Source organism: Peromyscus leucopus, chromosome 15 (genome assembly GCF_004664715.2).
Source record: "Peromyscus leucopus breed LL Stock chromosome 15, UCI_PerLeu_2.1, whole genome shotgun sequence".
NCBI classification, from domain to species: Eukaryota; Metazoa; Chordata; class Mammalia; order Rodentia; family Cricetidae; genus Peromyscus; species Peromyscus leucopus.
In genome coordinates this window covers 58,444,140-58,466,053 of record NC_051076.1, presented here as the reverse complement: position 1 = coordinate 58,466,053, position 21,914 = coordinate 58,444,140, and positions in this window count along the sequence as shown.

The following is a 21,914-nucleotide window of genomic DNA, read 5'->3' as shown; positions in this document are numbered from 1 at the left end:
TTTCTTGGCTTCTGTAGGTACTCTAAGTTGAACACGAAGTCAGGGATTCAAAGCTAGGATCCACTCTTGATGGAGAACACGGTATATTGATTTTGAGTGCCTGCATTATCTCACTGAATACAAGTTTTTATAATTCAATCCATCTGTGCAAACAAAACTTCCTGGAAAGAAGCTGTGTCTGCTTAGACTGATTTATTAGAATCCCAGTACTGTAGAAAGATTGGAGTGTTACAGGCTCAAATGCTAATTACCCAATTTTCAGCTAGTTTTCATCCCTTGGAAAAGCCATTAGTTGCCCACCTCCGTATCAGAACTACCATTCCATGATTATAGATAAAAGCCTTTGGAATATTTTAACTCAGATCACTGGCTTCTACCATCCCCTATCTAAGAATGTCATCAGATGACATCTGAACCCTACAGGAAAGCTTCCCTCACCTTACTGTAACCACCTCTCTGATAGGCCCACTGATGCATTTTAAACTTGCCTTGATGTATGACTTTCTTTGTTCTGTAAAACTATAAAACTTCATGAATCTGCTTCCACATTGGAACATGGAATTTGGGGTAACTTAAGTCTGTGTTCCTGAGCCATGGTCACTTAAAAATGGCTCCAGAATAAACTCTCTTTTATTTTCTTTAAGGTGAGAGCTATGTTTTTTGTACTGACATCTCTAATTTAATTCTTTTACTGTTGAATAAAATTCTATTCTGTGTATGTACCACATTTTTATTATCCATTTATCTGTTGATGGACATCTGCACTGATTCCACTTGCTATTTGCTGTGAAGAGAACAGAGTGTGGATGGGCAATATCCATGTAGTATCTCATCTGTCTAGTGGAATAAAGAGTCCTTTGGGTATGTGCTCTAAAGTGGAATAGCTGACTCATAGTAATCTACTCCTAAATTTTTGAGGAGATGCCATACTGATATTCACAGTGGCTGAACCAGTTTTCACTCTTACCAACAATGACTAGGACGCTTGGTCCTCACATCTTTGCCAGAATTTGTTGTCATCTGATTACTTGATAGTAACCATTCCTACCAGGGTGAGATAGCATCTCAAAGTAGTTTTAATTTGTCTTTACCTGATGACTAATGAGATTGAACCCTTTCTAACTTTTTCATTGGCCATTTTATTTCTTCTTTGGGGAATTCTTTGTTAAGATCTGTAGACCATTTTTTTCCTGGATTGTTTTTGTTTTCTTGACATTTTGACTTTTTTGAGATCTTTGCGTATTCTAGATGTTCATCCTCAATCAGATGTATATCTGGCAAAGAGTTTCTCTGATTAGGTAGATTATTTCTCTCAAGCGACTGTTTGCTTTTCTGGACAGGAGATTTCTTAGTTTTATGAGGTCCCACTTGCCAATTGTTGGCTTTAGTTCCTGAGCAACCAGCGTTCTCTATATAAAGCCCTTGCCCTACCTGTATGTTGTAGCACACTCCCTGACTTCTCATCTAGCACTTTCAACTTTTAGGCTTTACAGTGAGGTTTTGGATATAGTTGGAATCAATTTTTGTGCACGATGAGAGACAGGTTCTAGTTTTATGCAATGTATAGGTATTGAGAATTGTTATGCTTTTTTTTTTTTTTTTTTTTTTTTGCAAATTGTTCACCTAATCATAATGAAAGGTCTTTCTTCAACTCTTCTGATTAGTTTTGGCTTGAAGTGTATTTTTGTCAGATAGTAGAATAGTAATGCCTGCTTGCTGTTTTTTTTTTTTTTTTAATACAAGGCTTTATGTGATGAATCTGAAGCTGACCTCATGCTAAATAGAATAAAGTTCTTACTATTGTCACCAAGATCAAGAACAAGACAAGGACACCTACTCTCTCTGTTTCTATTCAATATAGTGGGTGAAGTCTTAGCTAGAACTGCAAGACAAAATGGGGAGATAAAGAGGATACAGATAGGAAAGAAAGAAATCCAATAATCCTTACTTGATGACAACAGAATGCACAGAAAAGACCTTCAAACTCCACAGAAAAGTTATAGACCCAATCATGACTTTCAGCAATGTGGCGGCATGCAATAGTAATGCAGAGAAGCAGGTAGCTCTCCTGTATATCAAATCCAAGAACAAATAGCCTTCCCACAGAGTAATTCCAAACATGCTGGGGAAGAAATCAGAGAAACAGCTCCACTTACAATAGCCTCACAAAAATACCTTGGAGTAAATCTTTCAGGAAGGAACTCTTGACAATGAGAGCTTTAAGATACTGAAGAGAGGAATTGAAGAAGATACTAGAAATTGCAAAGACCTCCCATATTCACAGGTTAGTGGGGATGATATTATGAAAATGGCCACCATACCAAAAGCAATCCGTGGATTTATTGCAAGATCAATCAAAACCCCAGTGCTATTCTTCACAGAAATAGAATCCTAAAATTTTTTTGGCAATACAAAAGACCCAGATACCTAAAGCAATCCTGAATAAAGGCAATGCCACCATAACTGATTCAAGTTACACAACAGAGTTATGGTAATAAAAACAGGATGGTATTGGCTAAAAGGAAACATAAATGAATGCATAGAATATATAATCTAGATATAAGTCCACACAACACAGCCACCTTATTTTTGTCCAAAATACCACAAATACTCACGGGAGGAAAGGTAGCATTATGAACAAATAGTCCTAGGGACACTGGGTATCTCCCTGTAAAGCAATGAAAGTGTGTCCTTTTCTCTCAGACTGTACAAGAACCAACTCCAAATGGATCAAGAACCCTCAACATAAGACCTGAGACTCTGAACCTGCTTGGGGAAAAATATGGAGTATCTTTCAATATATAGGCTTAGGCATAGATAAGGAATTTCTGGACAGGATACCAATTACTCAGGAAATAAAGAGAACAAAAATAGGACCTCATGAAATTAAAAAAAAAAAAAAACCTTCTGGACTGAATGGGAGAAAATCTTGGCTAACTTTACATCTGACAGAAGATTAACATCTAGAAGATACAAAGAACTAAAAAAATTAATCATGAAAACAACCCAATTCTAAAATGAGCTGCAGGACTGAACAGAGTTCTTAGAAGAAAAAATGCAAATGTTTAATCAGGAAAAATTCAAACTACTTTGAGATTACATCTGCCCTAGAGAGAATGACTATTATTAAATATAGCAGATGCCAGCAAGGATCCGGCAATGCGAAGCCCTTATTCACTGTTGGCAGGGGTATAAACCAGTCAGTGTTTGTTTCACTGACTCAGAAAGCTAAAAATGGGTCTACTCTCTGACCCAGGTATTCCATTCCTGGGCATATACCCCCATACTATGTCTTACTCTAGAGATACTTACACATCCATGCTCACTGATGCCCTATTCACAGTAGCTAGGAAATGGAATCACCACAGTATCATTAACTGATGAATGAATAATAAAAAGTCCATACATCCACATGATGGAATTTTATTCAGCTCTAGAGTAAAACAAAGTTATGAAATATACAGGTCAATGGTCAATGGGAGGAAATGCAGAAGTTATTCTGAATGAGGTGACTTGGGCCCAGTTAGACAAATGTCAGACATCCTGTTTAATATGCTGACCCTAGTTTTGAATTCTAAGGCCACTTTTTTTGTTGTTTTTTTTTGTTTTTGAACCGAAGTATCAATCAAGGCCAGGAAGACAGAAAGGGGCCATTAGATGAGGTGAGGAAGCCACCGTAAGGGAGGGTAGTAGAGGGTATGAGGTCCTTGTGCACACAGAGAAGCACTAGAGAAACCAAGAAGGTTAAATACATAGGCTTATCTCTTCAAAGGACGGAGATATTTACCTGTCTTCCACCTGGAATGCTGGGAATGGATGTAGTTTACAACCCAGTGTTCTCATTGTCTGTAGGGCCAGGCTTCCCCAGATTCCCCAGACAACTGTTTGCTTACCCCAGGCTCTCCCTCCCTCGATCCTGAGCACTGCTTCTCAAGTCAACACAACCCATTCTCATGAGACTTGTCACTTCTCTGTTGCCTGTAGGGCCAGGCCAGTCTTGACTCCCGAGGCTGTTATGTTTACCTCAGCCATTCTCTCTACACTCAGATCTTGAGCAGTTTCTGAGTCAACAGAACCCATCTTGTTGGAAGAGGCCATCTGTACTTAGTAAAGAGTTTCAATGTAAACGTCTCTCAGACTTTGTTGTACACACGGGACTGAGCTGATTATCACCAGGGAACTTTTTGTCCAAGTTGTGCAGTGCTTAAATATGGCTAAAATAGACTGCCTGGTGTCAGAAGTTTGAACCCACACCAGCTAACTAAGTAACATTGAACCACATTTCCTTCTTGCCCCATGCAGATCATTCCCTTGCCTGGCCGGGTGATTACAGAGACTCTGACAAGGTCATAGCAGAAGACATATGATAGGAAGGTGGATGAGGAGGAGCTGGGTATTGTGAGAGGTGGATGGAAGAAAGAAGATGGGGGGGGGGATTAACCAATACCAGGGATGTATAAAAAGGCCCTACTATTTTTTGAGTCTATTTAAATTAGACTTTCACAAAATGGAGTGGAAGTACCCAACATAGGTGGACTTTGCTCCCCCAAGGAGCCAAGGGTTATTAGATGAAAATCCCAGTACCAAGTGTGAGGTACCTTCCTACAAACTGTTGGCCAGTGAGGCCCCGGAGGCTCCCGATATTACAGGCTACTGCCAGTAGCCTTGGTTGCCCAGGATAACTGGATCGTAAGACCTACTGCCCCAAACAGTGAGCTTGTAGGATGTGTGAGTTGTAGGATGTAGAGAAATCAAGCTGAATCTGAGATGGAAATTCCCTGTTTGCTGGCTAGCTTTCGTGGTGTTAGAAGGTACTGTGGAAGCTGCTGGGGGAGAAAAGTCCTCAACATTCTTACCTGGCTCCTGATATGCCCACCAGTCAAAAATGGCATGAGAATCACCAGAGTAACAAAGACTATTCATTCATTCATTCATTCATTCATTCATTCATTCACTCACTCACTCATTAGATTTGAAGCCTGCTCCACAGCAGGAAACCCATGCCTGTACCTTGAACCTGGTGAGCAGGCTGTGGTCATAGGCCCCAAGGAAGAACCTCCTGCCATTGTTCTGCTCAAGGGTGTAGGATCAAACTGCCGTCTAAATACTTCTCGTTGACACTCACAGGTTAGTCTGCTCTCAGTCTCCATGTATAGTTGTTATTTGTTGTTGTTGTTTGTTTGTTTTAGCTCTTCACTCTTTGGGGGGCCCGCCACCCAGCTCCCAAATAAATCACACTGAGGCTTATTCTTTTTTATGAATGCTCAGCCTTAGCTCGGCTTGTTTCTAGCCAGCTTTCCTTGAATTATCCTGACTATTGCCTCTGGGCTTATATCTTTCTCTATTTCTGTACCTTTCTTTACTTCTTACTCTGTGGCTTGCTGCGTAGCTGAGTGGTTGGCCCCTGATGTCATCCTCCCCTTTTTCTCAATCCTCAATCCTCTCTCCCTGGATTTCTCCTTCTATTTATTCTGTCTGCCAGCCCCGCCTATCCCTTCTCCTGCTTTGCTATTGGCTGTTCATTAGACCAATCAGGTGTTTTAAACAGGCACAGTATCACAGCTTCACAGAGTTAAACAAATGCAATATAAAAGAATGCAACACCTCTTTGCAACATTAAACAAATGTTCCACATCATAAACAAATTTAACACATCTTAAAATAATATTCCACAACATCCACGACCAAAGGTTTTCCTGAGTTGAGGTTAATGCAGAGACCCAACTGGTCATAGTGAAGCAAGCAAAGCATGGTGGCATGCTTGGCCTTCAGAAGGACATCTATATCATGACCTTCAAGCCTCAAGAGAACATCATGGAAGAGGGGCAGAAAGAATGTCCTGGCCAGAGGCTGGGAAGGAGTGCTGAGGAATGGTGTCTTCTGAACACACAGCCCTGTACTCACCAACCCACTGAACTATGGACGTCTACGCAAGGCCCATCCAAGAATGGGACTGTCTCCATTTCATCACACATGGGGCAAGACTGATCAGGCCTCACCCCGGGGTGAGGGCAGTTAATGAGCGCTCAGGGAAAGGAAGTCACTTTCTTTAGTGTGTAACCACTGATAAGCTGCCCACATTCCAGTAAACAACCCTCCCCCCACCCCCTTTCCACCCCCCACCCCCACCACCCCGCCCCATGCTTGTGCAAATAAACATAATTGAATGCATGCGGTTTTTAAAGAGATATCAAAGTAGGAGGGAGCTTGCTCCAAGGAAGAAGGGTTTCAGTGGTGGGGAGAAGGGTGTGGTGAGGGATGGAAACTGAGCATGTACCTATGAAATTGTCAAAAGACAATACATGAAAAAGTGCACTAAAATTCTCTTTTTCGTGGTCATTGAGGATGTTTACTTTCCTTCCTAGGTTTGCTGCCCACCGTAAGTGCCTCACTTGCCCCACCCTTGGCATGTGGCTCAGCATGCCACACAACACAACTCTTTGGGGCTCACTTGCGCTCCATTCTGCAGGAGGACAAAGTGAGAGGTGATGAGCTTCCTCATTCACCGACTAGCTGACAGTGCTTCACCTCACTCTTTAGCATAACGGAGAACACTCTGCAGGTCTTCCGGAAAGCTCTATCAGGTTTTGTAAAGAGGTGTGTTTAAGGGGTCGCGTTTAACTGGTGTGGTCAGCTGTGGTCACGTGAAACAGACCGGCTCTCTGCCTGAGAACAGAAGGGATGGAAGGGAATTGTGGCGCAGACTGCAAAGCTAATTGTGGCCAGCAGAGGACGCCAGAACACAAAGGATGGAGGCCAATGAAGCGTCGCTCCCTCCAGTCATAGGACAAGTCTGATACAGGCTTGGCACCAGCGTAAACCGTGGAAATTTCTTGAGTTCCACTAAGCTACCCCCGTCATACGGCACGACAGACGCCACAAAGTGTCTGTCTCTCCGACACTTCAGACTATTCCCTTTTTTTCTTTTTAAAGCCCCCCATGTTTCGTCTTTTTAAGTAGTAATTTGACTTTAATGTACGTAAGTAACTGTGCGCCCATTTAATTTTGTTTACGCATCTTTTCATCGTTGGGCAACCATTTTGTGCCCTGTTCCCATTTTTATTCTTTCTGCTATACTTTTCGTAGAGTTTTGAACCTACCTTTCTGTTTTGGGGGATGTTTGGCTTGTGTTTTTTATTCTCCTTCTTATACTTATCAAATTTTGCATTAAAACAATCTCATTATTGAAATACTGCTTTTGTCTTTCTTTTCTTTAAAAATATTTTTAACTTTTCTGCTTTCTCTTTCTTTCTAAAACATTATTCTTTTTCCTTGTGTTTCATCTAATCTTTCTTTTTTTTCCTTTGCTTTTCCCTTCCCCCTTCCCTCATTTTATTGAGTTCCTATTTCCACACTTATCCTAAGTAAGATCTTTAGATTTATTTTCAATCATGTGTATGTGGCTGGGTATGTGTGTAATGGGTACAGGTGCATGTGGAGGCCACACATTGTAAAACTGCCTTCTAGAATTTACTTAACACCTTTCGATTTGTTCTGCTCGCAGCCTTGATCAGAGATGCTCTTTTCTGCACTGGGAAGCAGTTCGTGCAGAGACTCATAACTGGCCGTGAGAATGAGTGACTGCTGAGTATCCATACCGCTGAGGCACCTACACCTACCCCGCCATGGTTCTGGTAATATCATGGGAGGGTGGCAGGAAGGATGTAAGAGCCAGTGGATGGAAAGAAGGCTGTGAATGCCTCCTTCTGGATATGACATGGTTTACTCATGACCTGCACAAGATCAAGCCAAAAAGATCAGGTGCTGTGCCAACAGACAGTATTAATGTGAATCAGTGGGTTACAAAAATAGAAACATTTCCAAAGGAAGAGAAGACATGAAGGTAGGAAAGGGATGTGTTGGGGGTGTCTAGGAGGATGGGAGGGCGAGTTGGAGGTAGATATGATCAAGGTACATTGTATGTATGAATGAAATTGTCAAAGAACAAATAGTAGATGCTTAAGAATAAATAAAAATAAAAAAGTAGGCTCCTCACAAGAAGATCCCCCCCAAAAACAGAAGGGATCCATCGAAAATTAAACAACAACAACAAAAAAAAATATGAAAACACAAGGCAACGTGACTCTCCCCCAAAACCGTCTCTTCAACAACTTCAGTTGAAAGCTATCGAAATACATAAAATGCCAAGTTCTTCAAAGGTTCACCGGTATAAATTCTCAGAGTCCCCCGCGATGGACAGCAAGCCTGTGAGTTCAACCCAGGACCTCACCGGAAAGCCAGCAGCCGAGAAGGGAAGTTGGAAAAGAGACCAGCAGCGTGACTTACAAAGTCAGCGAGGAAATGCAGTCAGAGGAGAAATGCAGGGAAGAAGCCAGGGCTGCAGGAAAACAGGAAGCTGGGCTTGGACACTGGGCAAGGGGATGGATCGGATTTCAAACCGTGGAAGGCATCAGCGAGAACAAGCTGAAGAAAGAATACCAGGAAACCTGGAAGAGAGGCAGCTCTGAAAATTCTAAGAGAAAACTGCTGACTCACCTGTGCCTCAGAATAACTTCCGGCCCCTGACGAGAAAACTCGAGATAATAATGGAAAGCCTTGTAAGTAACAGCCAACCACAATTGCTATGTTCAGAGAAGTTATCTTGGAAAATCAATGAGATCACTGGGATATTTATAACTTAGCAGAACTGGTAGCTCATCACCACGAGTCAAGGACTTGGAAGATACTTGAAGGAACACTATACACAGAGGAGGGACAAGTCTCGTAGGAATGAATACATTCATTTAAAGGAATAGAATAGAATAGAATAGAATAGAATAGAATAGAATAGAATAGAATAGAATAGAATAGAATAGAATAGAATAGAATGAGGACTGATAAGAATTCATAATGCCCACCATAATGAACAGCAAATGGCTAATGCTGATAAAGAGAAAAAAGGAGCCAGGCTGTGGTGGTCCATGCCATTAATCCCAGCACTCAGGAGGCAGAGGCAGGTGGATCTCTGAGTTCGAGGCCAGCCTGGTCTACAGAGTGAGTTCCAGGACAGCCAGGGCTACACAGAGAGACCCTGTCTTTGTGGGAGGAGGGTGGAGAATGACGTACATAGAGCAGCACACCTCTCCCAATCACAACCTTAAGTATAAATGTCCTCAACTCAGCAACTACGTGGGCCTAGACTGGATATAAGATCTGGCCATCTATTGTCTCCAAGGTCCACCAGTCATTGGCAAGAACACATACAGACTGAGAGTCTAAGGATGGAAGTCCAACCACCTAGTGAATAAACAATGAAAATAAGTTGTCATAGCTAGTCCGGGACCTCATAAAGCAGACTTGAAAATAAATCCAGAAGAGGTAATGAAGGTCACTGAATGTGAATCAAGAAAAATATAAACTCTTAAATCTATGCGAACCTGGGCTAGGGGGATGGCTCACCTGTTAAGGGACTTGCCACTTAAATAAGAGGACCAGAGATCCTCAGCACCCATAGAAATCCTGGATGGGCCTGGAAGGCTGACTGCAATTCCAGTCTGGGAAGGAGGAGATGGGGGACCCCTAGAGTAAGCTGGCTGGCGAGATAGCCAGTTTTGATGTGATCTAGATTTGATTGAGAGATCCAGCCTCAAAGATTAAGATGGAAGAGCAACTGAGGTACAATCCTATCATCACTCTCAGATACACACACACACACACACACACACACTCACACACATGCATGTACTCAAGTTTGCCCACACACATAGGATGGTGCACGCACATACACACGAACATAAAAAGAGCACGAGACACAACTAACATGTCTGCTTTGGTGATCTGAATAAGAATGGCCCCCATAGGCTCATATATTTGTGTCCTTAGTCACCAAGGGGTGGAGCTCTTTGCTAGGATTAGAAGGGCCTGCTCTCCAGGGTGCTTCAGCTGGTGAGGGACAGGGCCAGCTCTCCCTCCTGCTGTAGGTGGAGGGGTGGAGGGGAAAGGGCATCTTCCCCTCACCCATGCCATGACTCATATATGGCAGATGAAGGGGGTCAAGGCCAGCTCTCCAGCTCTCATGCCCTCAGGGCCAGCTCGCCTGAGCCCCCACATGGGGTCAACTCTACTACTCTGCTGCCTAGGCAAGGTGCAGGGCATTTAGGAGAGCAGACCCTGTACCTTGCCCGAGCAGCACAGTAGTAGAGCTGACCTGTTGATAGGGGCACTGGTGAGCCGGCCAAGAATGCGAGCATGGGGCATGGGGCCCCTCCCCTCATCTGCCATGCACTGGTGTGCATGAGGGAGAGATGCCCCCCTCACCCCTTGCCCTTTACCCCTCATCCCTTACCACCTGCAGCAGGTGGGAGAGCTGGTCTCAGGGTATACGAATAGGAGAGCTGGTCCTGCCCTCACCAGCTGCAACACTTGGGAGAGCAGGACCTGCACCTCGCCAGGCAACACAGTAGAGCTAGCCCTGGTAGTGTGGATGTGGGTGAGCCACCCCAAGGGCCTGAGAGCAGGATAATTGGCCCTGCCCCTTGCTGCCTACGGCATTGGTTGAGTTAGCTGGGGGTGGGAGTGCTGGAGAGCTCACCCTGGTGGTGAGGATGAGGGAGGGCTGACGGGTTGACCAACCCAGCTGCCACCCAGGCCCAGACCCAGGGCTGTGAGTTGGCCCACCCCAACATCTACCCCATCTGTGAACTGTTGGAGCCTATGAAGGGGCCCATCCTACAGATCCAAAGCTGCAGGATCTCCATGACACAGGGCAACAACAGGATATCCAAGAGGAGTCCCAATGGGGGTCCTGCATCGATAATGTAGCAGAAACCAGAGGCCTCAGACCAACGCATTGCAATGAACACTTGCAAGTAAAGATGTATGAACTAAAGGGTCTGTATACTCTGTGACTCACTGTGTCACACCACAGCTTCCACAGTGAGATTTTTTTTTTCTGTCAAGCTTTATTTTATTTTATTTTATTTTATTTTGGGGGAGGTTGCAAGGGCAGAGGGCAGATGCAAAGGGATGGGGAGATGAATGGGATCAGGATGCATGATGTGAGATCCACAAAGAATCAATACAAAAAAAAAAGAAGAAGAAGAAGGATTAGAAGGCATGGCCTTGTTGGAGGAAGTGTGCCACTGGAGGTGGGCTCTGAGATCTCACAAAGCTGATGCCAAGTCTAGTCTCTCTCTCTGCCTATGGATCAGTTATTAGCTCTCAGCTACTGCTCTCGCACCTGCCTCCATATCATCATGTAATACAAATTGCTAAACGGTCTTATTTTAAAAAAAAAAAAACAGAGCCAGATATTAGGGTGAAAGCTGGAAGATCAGAGAAACAACAAATCCAGCCAACCTCACCTTACCAACTCCTCAGCCTCCAGAGCAAGACGTCCTGTTTATTCATGCCTTATATACCTTTCTGTGCCCTGCCATCTTCCTTCCCCTCTAGTGCTGGGATTAAAGGTGTGTGTCACCTTGCCTGGCTCTGTTTCCAGTGTGGCCTTGAACTCACAGAGATCCAGATGGATCTCTGCCTCCCAGAGGGACAGGAATAAAGGCATGTGCCACGATGCCTGACTTCTATGTCTAATTTGGTGGCCTGGCTCTGTTCTCTGATCCCTAGATAAATTTTATTGGGGTGCACAAATAAAATATCACCACATCATTATGTTCCCCACCATGATGATCATGGACCAACCCCCTGAAACTGTAGGCAAGTCCCCAGTTCATGCTTCCTTTTGTAAGAGTTGCCTTGGTCGTGGTCTCTCTTCACAGCAGTAGAACAGTGAGTAAGACATCTACCAAATATTGTGGCTCCCAATTTCATAAAACAAACACAAAAGTAAGAGATTTAAATACCTCACTCTCATCTTTAGACAAGTCATTCAAACTCAAAATTATCTAGCAAAAAATTCTAAAATTTTACATGCCACCAAGCAAATTAATTGAATAGATGTATACAGAATATTCCACCAAATACATAAGTAAATATACATCCTACTGGGCAACCCATTGATCCATCCTGATAAAATAATAATTGGTAACTTTGGTACCCAGCTCTTAACACTACATGGATTATCCAAACTCTAAATGGGTTATCTAAGTACAACAAAGAAATCCCAGATACAAACTATCCCCAAAATCAAACTTTAAAAGATGTACAGAGAACACTCTATCCAATACAAAAGGAATTCACATTATTTTCATCCTTAAAACAGACCACATTCTAGGCCTCAAAGCAAGTCTAAATAAAAAAGAATGGATATAATAGATTTGCTATGTAGCCTCAAACTCGTGACCTTCCAAACCTCAGACTCCTGAATTCAGGAATTACACATATATGCCACAACACTTTGTTTAAATAAGAATACAGAAACAGGGGTGGAGAGATGGCTCAGAAGGTAAGAGCACTGGCTGTTCTTCCAGAGGACCCAGATTTGATTTCTAGTACCCACAGCCATCTGTACCTGCAGTTCCAAGGGACCAGATGCCCTTTTCTGTGTCAGAGGACACTTGTAGTATGAATCTTAAAAGTTCTTATTAATAAAATCAAACCTGAGGCCAGGTATTGGGGTGAACGCTGGAAGACCAGAGAAGCAGAACAAGCCACAGCCACCTCACCTTGCCAGTTCCTCCGCTGACTGGAAGCCTCTGTGTCCTCATCCAGAATGGGTCTCAGCTGAACTGTTGCTCAAAAGCCTAAAAGCTTAACCAGTCAAATGCTTCTAGTTTCTGGTCTTCACGCCTTATATCTTTCTGTTTTTGCCAACACTCCCTGGGATTAAAGGCTCACTTCTTGGGATTAAAGGCACGTGTCACCATGCCTGGCTGTTTCCAATGTGGCCTTGAACTCACAGAGATCCAGAGGGATTTCTATCTCTGGAATGCTAGGATTAAAGACGTGTGCTGCCACTGCCTATCCTCTATGTTTAATATTGTGGCTGTTCTGTCTCTGACCCCAGATAAGTTTATTAGAGTGCACAATATTTCGGGGAACACAATACCACCACATTTCCCCTTTTTGTCTAAAATTAAAAAAGCTTATAACTAACACAAGAAAAACTATATCCAATAACTATATACAGTATATACAGTCAAGAATTACATTAATAATGTCTAGTCCATTAACATTTGACAGGTTCAGATGAAAAACTTCATTAATATATAACAATGTCCAGTCCAGTAACATTTGATAAACTCAGACAAAAAATTTTCATTACTTATCCATGTAAAACAAGTAGTTCCATTTTACAAGTAGATTCAAAAATTGACCTTTTTATCTTATATTCATATTCTCTCTCTTTTCTCTTCATAATAGATTCAATAATCTACCTTTTGTCATTTTAATATCTTCCCCTTTTTCTTTTTAGAGTAGATTCAATTATCTACCCATTTATCTTATTATTTCTTTATCTTTTTTCTCAGAGTAGAGTCAATGATCTACCTCATATCTCTTGTCTCTTTTTTCTTTTTCCTTTTTTCAAACAAAAACTCTGAAGCTAATCTCCTTGTTCAGCTTTGTTCCTGACCATTAACAATTAACAACTCATAACCAACCATCATAAACAATAACAATATCCATAACTCATTGAGCAACCAAAACCTCCCACCCCACCTCTTGGAAATGTGGGCGTCATTTTCTTAAAATTACTTTCTGCTTTCTGGGGGTAAAGACATCTTTAGGGGATCCTGAAAGAAAATTTTTTGGGTTAATTGTCAAGTCCTGATAGATTTAGCTGTATCATTTGTCCAGTCTCTGCATAATGAGAAAGTGTAGAACTTGTCACAAGTCCTTGTTCAAGTAGTCTGTTCAGACTGGATCATCTCAGCTAGTCACCTCAAAATTGTCCTGAACAGTTTGTAGTCCAAAGTCAATCTTTCCGTAGTGTTAATGGCTTTACTGTAGTCCATGTGGAATCATCATTGTGGGATCCTGTCACCGTTTTGAAGATTTCAAAGTCACTGTTAGGTATGCTCATGGTTTTCTGAAGACTTTTTTTTTTTTTTTTTTTTTTTTTTTTTTTTTTTTTTTTTTTTTTTTTTTTGTGCCTCCTCTGTGGTTTGGAGCAATCACAGTCTGATAAATGTCTGTCTCTCAGAACCATGAACATTCTTCCCTAGAAGGAAAATCTTCACAGCAATTTCTCCCCACCATATGTCTTGCCAAATGTTTCCAAACTGAACTTTGCCAATGCTTTCTTGTAGCACGATGGTCCTGGCAATTCTTCTTTGAACAAGCAGCGATAAACCCTTTGTCCCAGGTAGCAGCATCACCAAAGTCACCAACATGATAAGAAGGAGCCAGCAACCAGCAACTCGGAGCAGCCGCTGCCTCCATGGTCCCACTGCCACCCTTTGTGCCTGGGCCTCGGCCGAAGCTTCTTCTTAACAAGACTCCTAGGCCAGCCTCAAACTCGGGATCTTCCTGCCTCTGCCTCCTTCAGAAAATCCAACTGGCGAGCACCACCACAGTCGGCTAAGGGTAGCTCAGGTTTGAGCTGGGGCCTAAAAGGCCCCAGGCAAGCGGCCTTTTTGTGAATTTGTACCACAAATGTTGGGCACCAGATGTAGCAGGAATCTTAAAAGTTCTTATTAATAAAATCAAACCTGAAGCCAGTTATTGGGGGTGAATGCTAGAAGATCACAGAAGCAGAACAAGCCACAGCCACCTCACCTTGCCAGTTCCTCAGCTGATCCTGTTTCCTCAGACTGGAAGCCTCGAGCCCTCATCCAGAGACACTAGTCACACACACGGTGCACAGACATACACTGAGGCAAAAGACCCTTTCCTGGCTGGTTTTGTGGGTCAACTTGACACAAGCTAGAGTCATCAGAGAGGAAGGAGCCTCAGTTGAGAAAATGCCTCCATAAGATACAGCTGTAAGGCAATTTTCTCAATTAGTGATCAATGAGGGAGGACCCAGCCCATGGTGGGTGGGTGGTGCCATCTCTAGGCTGGTGGTCCTGGGTTCTATAAGAAAGCAGGCTGAGCAAGCCATGAGGGGCAAGCCAGTAATCAGCACACATCCATGGCTTCTGTATCAGCTCCTGCCTCCAGGTTCCTGCCTGCTTGAGTTCCTGTTCTGACTTCTTCCATTGATGGACTATGATGTGGAAGTGTAAGCCAAATAAACCCTTTCCTCCCCAACTTGCTTTTTGATCATGGTGTTTCATTGCAGCAATAGAAACCCTAACTAAGACACACCCTTACACATTAAATTAAATCAGATTAAAAACTTTTTAAAAATGACATAGAAATTCAAGTAAATAAATAAGCATAATAAATACTGGAGAATCTTCTGAAGAAACTAGACAGCAACCAAGAGCTACCAATAAAAAGAGATATTTAGTATATAATGGGATGTATACACTTAGGGTGTATAGTGGACTGCTGAAACCTTCCACACACACTAAACACCATGGCCTACTAGAAAGAAATTAATCTCTCTCAGACAATGCAGAGACAGCAGTATATGCAGGTCAATCTGTGACTCAGAATATAATGCCAACCAGGGGCCATATCCCTTCCTGTCTGACATTTCAACATTCCCTAGGGCACTGCCCTCATCAGCAGTGTGGAAGCTCATTCACCAGCCTCGTCATCATTTTATTAGCTCTCGGGAGGCACAAAAAGGAAGTAGCAAGTGGCTATTTCTTTCTCAGAAAGGGGCATTGAAATCGCACACACTGAAAGATATTTGAAGGGTCAGTCTAGCTAAGGGGCCAAGGATGTTTCTTCCTGGCATGAAGGAATAAGGGAAAACCCAGTTCCTAAGAGCAAGCAGGAGGAACTCAATCCTAGAAAACAGGGAGTAGTCTCTGTTACAGTCCCAAGAAAAACCAAATAGCTTACTGGCGAATGGCCCCATGTACAGTGGACTTAAACAGCTCCTGGGAATCTAATCCCTCAAAGTTGCTCATGCCAAAGCTACAACCCTCATCTTTAAGGAAACAGAGAAAGTTTATTCTAGAGTCATTTTGAGTGACCATAGCACAGGAAAACACACTTAAGTTACCCCAGCTCCATGTTCCAACGTGGAAGCTGTTTCATAAAGTTTTAGTTTTACAGAATGACATTTGAATTTCTTAAAGACCATTGTTTCAATAGTCTGGTAGCCAAGAGGAAGGGCATATGTGTCTTTGTTTAGAATATCTTAGAATATTATAGCCAAACAGTTATAATTATTAACACCGTTTCAGATCTCATTCTTGAGAAATTTGGTGTGGAATTTTCTGAAAGTAATCTTGTGACTGAAATAAATATTATAACCAGAATACAATTAGAGCCAGGTGAGCATCCGGTAATGTCTCTATAATGCCTTAGCTTTCATTACTTTTGAAATGAGTAGCATAAGTGACTCCAATCTGTTGTTGTTAAGATGAGGTATCACTATAAAGCCGAGGTTAGCCTCAAACTCATAATTCCCCTGCTTTGAACGCCCAAGTAATGGCATTATAAGCAAGCCTTACCATCCCGAGTGTGACTGCTTTTTGATTTTGATAATTTCCCTCTTTGTCTCTGAATAACATTCTCCAAAGACATCACTGATCAACCATCTGGTTGTTCTGTCTTGCCTATCCCTCATCACCACCACACAATCTGTCCAGATTCTGCAGTGCAACGATGTGTAAGTCATAGATGTGAAGGAGTTGGTGTTGATGAAACCCTTTGGGATGAATTTTAAGTAGCTAAGAGAAATAAAGGAGTCTCAACAGGCAATAACTATAAAGCTTGGCAAAAACACAGCCAACAAGAGCAAATATTTAAATAAAATTAGTTTAAAAATAGTATTTGTTTACAGATATGCTTGTTTGATGAACAATGTCTAGTGCATTTTTTTTAATTATTAGGAGGCCCTGCTGGGAGTTCACAGTGTTAGGTAGGTCTAATTACCTTTGCCTAATGAGACTGGCTGTGGTACAATTAGGAACACAGAGAACAGTTAGTGCTTATAGCAGTTCTTGTTTGGAAGACACCAGCTTGGTAAAGCTTTCTCCTAAGTTTTGCATCTGACAGGGTTTATGCAATATGAAGGAAACACAAATGCATTTAGTGAATTGAGGAGCCGGCACTAATTAGCACCATTAGACACAGAAATGCTTCACATATTAATTTAGCTTTGACTTTTGAAGGGAAATATAGAATCTTGATCCCAGTAGGGTAATAGATTAATAGTACTGACAAAAACTAACATTGTCAACCTCCAACAAATTTAAAAATAGTGCAAGTGACCATGGGCAGACTACTTTGTAATGTACAAATGCATCTGTTGTATACAGTAATATTTATTTAATTGAGGCAAATACATGTGGGCCAGTGTCTCAAACAGCAGGACTTCCCAAATAGTAGGGCTATCTTTTCTTTCAATCTGAATAGTACTAATTAAAAATAGTAGAACTGTCAAAAGAATTTCAGTGGCCATAGTACATTTTATATAACTAAGATTACTTACTGGTCACTTTGCATGTATTAAACTTATGTGAATTTACCTTTGCAAACTTATACATAAACTTCAGATGTAGCTATACATAGATAGACAGGAAATTAAATATATTAAACTTCCCTTAAAATAATTGCTCATAAAGTGGTCATCTAAAAGACTCTAGCATAGACAGACACTTAAATAAAGTTTCATTTTACTTAGGCAAGATAGTTTCTAAGAAGCCCAAAGCCTGAGAAGTTCAGCATAAGATATAAATGATTGTCTCAGTAAGACATAACAACTTGGTAATTCCACAAGGCACATACATATGAAATTCAATACTAAAATACCCAGTTTGGGGATAGTGAGATGGCTCAACTGGTAAAGGTATCTGCTTCCAAGTCTGATGACCCGAGTTTGATCCCTGGGACTTACATAGTGGAAGGAGAAAATAGACTCCTGCAAACTGGCCTCTGACCTCCACATGCATGGCCATAGCATGCACATGTCCACACACATATAGACACATGAAAAAGTATAAATGCAATAATGTTACAGGGAGTCCACCAGAGAAGATCACTCAAACACAGTTTAGAGCCAAGTGAAAGTTTTTATTCCAGCTGGCTGGGACTACACTTAGGTATTCGGGGACCTAAGTGTAGCCCCAAGTGTCCAGAGCACAAGGTGTTTGAAGGCAAAAAACACACATCCTGGCATCTTGCTTGACAGCTGTGTGGAGGTGCAGGTCAATGGGGAGGGGGGTGTCTTCGTGGAAACAAGCAGTATAACAGAAGCTAAGATAAGCAGTTAGCTGGAGGAGGAAGTACTGCACAAGCAGGAAGTTGAACAAAGCTAAGATAAGCTAGCTGGGACATCTTGACCTTGGGTTCCCAGAATGGAGTTGGATAATTCTCCATCAAGGAGAGCAGATTCTAGTCAAGCCCAGGAATGGCCTCAGCAAGAATATAAGAATGGAAGAACCTCTGCACTCTCCTGCCCAGTCACATTAAAATACCCAATTTTATAACTTTATAACAAAATGTGTTGTCTACTAATAATGAATTGTTGATTGACAATGTTATTATCCAAATTACAAACTGCCCCATATCAAAACTGTCAAACATGTATGTCTAGGTATGTATATTTGATATATAACATCTATATAATACACAGATATTGTATAGTACATAATACATAGATATTATATAAAATGATTGTATATGCTATATATAAGTATATATAGTATATATAATATACAGATACATTGAAACAAAACCTTCTAAACCATGCACACGTATATAATTCCTACAGTAAATATTTAAAATTTACAGACTTTTCTAAACTGCTTTTTGCTAATGAAAAGCAATTTAGAAAAATCTGGATGTTTAACAAAAGCATCTCTCACAATTTAATCTCCCTTTAAATACAAGATATTCTTCATCTTTCTTGTTTGGTAAGGTATAACAGCACAGTTCTTTCCCCATTATATACAGTTATCAATGTAAAAACACAGCTCCCATCTCAAAGGTAAAAAGAGAAGGGTTACTCTAGAGCCAAATATGAGTGACTACATCCCAGGAATACAGAGGTTTCCCCAAATACCATGTCCCAAAAGAGTGCCAATTTCAGGGAGTATTTATAGTAATAGAGAAAGGAAAAATCATAATTCAATGCAGTTTTCAAATTCATTGGTGGCACATCAGATCGGTGGGTTATGGCAAAGCAGGGAGACTAATGCTGTAGGCCTCAGATGCAACCCAAGGGCATTCTTGGCTTTGGAATAGTGGACAGTAGGGGTCTGTTAATGCTTCCCCAAGTGTTCCTGTGACAGTCACAAGGACCTTAGGTCACTAGCAGAGAACAGTGACTATTCAAGAGTCCGGGATGACCCAAGATAATTTGTAATTAGGCCAAAGACTTGCAACATTTCAATTTTTCCATGTGAATTGAAACTCTAGTTAGCCTGTACAAAATTCTCAAGCAGGTGAGTCTTCTGTCCAGGAATTTTCATTCATACAGACTAAGGTAACCCGGATCCTGAACAACACTTTTCACAGAGATTGCATTACCTGTGAAATTGTTCACCTTATGAGAAAGAAATTTAACATAATGACCTTTAATAAGCATATACATCCATCATTTCATATTTATCAAAACTTAAAAAACTCTTAGTTCATCACTTGTATACACATTGAGAATATTCCTGAAAAACAAACTCATAATAATATTCCAACAAAAAATATTATAATGCTCACTGTTCAGAGATATTTTGATCAACAAAAGTATTTTTGTGTCCTTGTTTTCTGTTGCCTTTAGCTTTTAAAAATATGAATTTAATTTCTTGATAGGATCTATTTTAGAAAAAAACTCATCAAAATCTATGAAGTCAATACAAATGTTTTAACTTAAAAAAATCCTTTCATCTTATGAATCAAATGTATGTTGTTTTAAGTAAATAAACTGCACTTCCAGTAAAATATTTCAGGTATGCATTATCTCTCTGCAATACTTGGTTTAGGGACTCATATGTCATTTATAAATATTGTAAAAAAAAAATTTCTTGGGATTAGTTTCCAAAATTGACACTTGAAAGGGCCAAACCCAAACCATTCTACCAGAAAAAAAATGCTAAAAATTAACATTTCTGTTATTTGCCATTGTAGTTAGGCCTAACTTCTGTAAAGCCTTATGTTACCTGTGTTTCTTTTTCTTTAGAAAAAGTGAACAGAGGCAACAGCTCCTACATAATGATGAAGTCCATAAACCATCTTCAAAACACACACACACACACACACACACACACACACACACACACACTCAATGTTTGTGTGCTAACAATAGTAATTTTATCATAGAGTAAATTTTTTAAAATTCAAAAATGAGTGTTGAGAGGTTAGTTAATAAGTTATTTTCTGGGCACTAAGTGGAGACTAAGTTTTACTTCATGCTGCTTAAATACAACAAGACATAAACACAATAACATTAATTCAAGGTGAACTGCTAGATGAACTTAGATAAGCTCACAAAAGCCTCATCAGCTAGAATTCTACCTCTAGGGCCACCAAGATAATACAATGTTTTCCATGGTTACACAAATCCACAGCAGAGATCTCAACTGTTAAATGCTCAACAGAACCTTACTGGTTCAGGGAAGGCACAAAGACAGACAGACTTCTACCGTCCCTGTAAGACAGGCACCAAAAGAGCACAATAGAAATCGAAATGTCCTCAAAAGAGTTTCCAAATTGACAACTGTGTGGGTTAAACATATTAGAGAAAAGCTCAGAGGCGCCAGAATGTGGTGGGAAGGAAACCAAGCACTTCCTTGCCCAAGACTGAGTTCTCCATTTCTCGCCCTGTGTCTGTAGTTTACAGTTCTAGGCCTGTCTGTCTGCTGTGTGAGTCTGAATCTTGCCTGCCTAATGCTGTTTTGTGAATCTGTCACTGGTAAAGGGCTTTGGTCTTTTATTGATAGCACAGAAAGTAGTATGTGGGTAAGGGAGTGGGGGGCAGGGTAACCTGAGGGAAAAGAATCTAAGTACACCGGGTTCTTTCGTCTATTTACTTTATTTTTCTGAGTTAAATTCTATCGGGGACTATGGGGGTCCAGCCCCTCGATAGTCCTCTCCCAGGGTCCGGGAAGAATCTACAACCAGCTGATAATTAATCTTTAATGGGAAGAAATGAATCTATGTACACGAAACATTTGGCTTCCTCTGGAGGAATTCCCTGATTCCTCCAGGTAGTGACTTTGCCATAACCAGCTGAGTTCTTATGATATTCCTGTGGCCCGCAGCAGTTCCCCTTTTTTCATTTAGTTAAAAAAAATTTTTTTTCTAGGACAGTGAATATGTAGATAAACTTAAGTTTGGAGATTTCTGAAAAATGATAAGTAATGATTAATTAACATTGATATTTAATCAATATTGTACCTATAATATATATTTATAATCAATACTCTATATAGATGGCAGGCTGAGGATTAGTGTAAGCATCTAATAGGTATAGCTGTATATAGTTAGAATATCTCTGTCTCCAAAAGGGAGCAGACGATTAATCATAAAAATCTATCCTTAGCTAGTATGGCATAATATGGTCAAAAGTGTCTGAATACTGAATATTGTGACTTATCAAAAAGAAATGGTTAGTTTGGAACATAAACTCTATCTATTAATCTTTGGTTGGTGGTACTAATTTGGCTAACCTGTATTTTAAGGAGGCATAGTTAACAAGTTACCTGAGTCATGGGCACCTGTGGGACCAAGGCTGCAGCTGAAGCTTACCTAGTTTAAAATTGTAATCGATGCAACGTTAAACCACTAGCTATGAGAAAACAGTAATAACCTGTGTCAGGGTATACATAGCAAGACTTACATACAGAACAATTGTCATAAGTACATGAGGAGGATATCTGATAGTACATACATTTCAGGATCATGGGCAGAACTTACACAATTAATAATTGAGCATTTTTTAAGGGCAGTCCAGCCCCTGGGCTGGAGAGTTCAGTTCAGAAAACAGGGTACGTGACAAAGGGAGCTGTAGA